Source organism: Cervus elaphus, chromosome 3, assembly GCF_910594005.1.
Source record: "Cervus elaphus chromosome 3, mCerEla1.1, whole genome shotgun sequence".
Lineage (NCBI taxonomy): Eukaryota > Metazoa > Chordata > Mammalia > Artiodactyla > Cervidae > Cervus > Cervus elaphus.
In genome coordinates, this window is record NC_057817.1 from 54,115,857 (window position 1) to 54,116,977 (window position 1,121).

Below are 1,121 nucleotides of genomic sequence, written 5' to 3' on the forward strand. Positions count from 1 at the left end.
ATACCAGATAATTGATGAGAGTCAGAAGACCCTCTACCACCAAATATCCTCTCCACCATATCTTTGTTGTGTCACTTGTGTCCCTGGGAGGACCAGTGAGTGCGAATTGAGCAAGTGTGAGGGCAGGTTGCTGTCCTCTCAACTCAGAAATCAGCGTCCAAGGGTTTAGAATGGCTGTTGCTTCTAGTTCCTCTTTGCGGTCTTTCTGAAGTGTAGTTTATAAAATGATACAATTCACTAGTTTTAAATTTTACTGAGTCTGACAAATGGAAACAGTTGTAACCACCGCCAAAGTCATGATCTAGAGCATTTCCATCACCCCAAAAACTTCCCTCACGTCCCTTACACAGACTAGAAATTTTGCTGGGAGAAGGAAGGGGATTTAAGCTCCAGTTGCTTCAGTTTTCCTGAGAAGCAGGAGATGAGGATCCTGCATCCCCCTGGGTCTCCTCCCCACCCCAAGAATGCTGACAGATCTTGTAATCCCAGCTGGGTCAGGTGTGTATTTTGTACCTTCTTAATTTAGACTGACCCACTTGTTCTTGTTTGCTAAGAACTTTCTGGGTTTTAGCACTCAAATACTCATGTCCAGAAAACTCATCTCAGATCCTAGACAAACCAGGGTGGTTGGTCACCCTAGCTGTGACATTCATGCCCTCTTCTAAGCCTGAGTTTTCTTATCTCATTTTAGAGTCAATTCTCTCATGGGAGCACAAAGTAGGCACTCAATAAACAAGTCCATGGGTGAACATACATGAACCTCACTGCAGGCAGCTGCAGATTCCTGGCCTGGAGAACATGAGGCCTGGGTTCTGGTCTTGGCTCTGCCATGTCTGCGATGGTACGATCCCGGAAAAGTGGTTTCCCACTCCAGGTATCTCCTCCACTGCGAAAGAGGGGATCCTTAGTCACTTCTGCCTCTGCTGTGACACAGCTCTACCCATCCACGGAATGATGTTCTGATGTCACTTCCACCCAGCTTTCTCTTTCTTTCTTGCCCCTTGCCATTCCCCCCCTTCAAATATATATATAGTAGGTCAATAAATTATGTAAGGGCAGGTTCATAATGGAATTGCTGATGGGCCAGGCTTTCGCAGAGTGCCGTGAGAGCAATAGAGTGT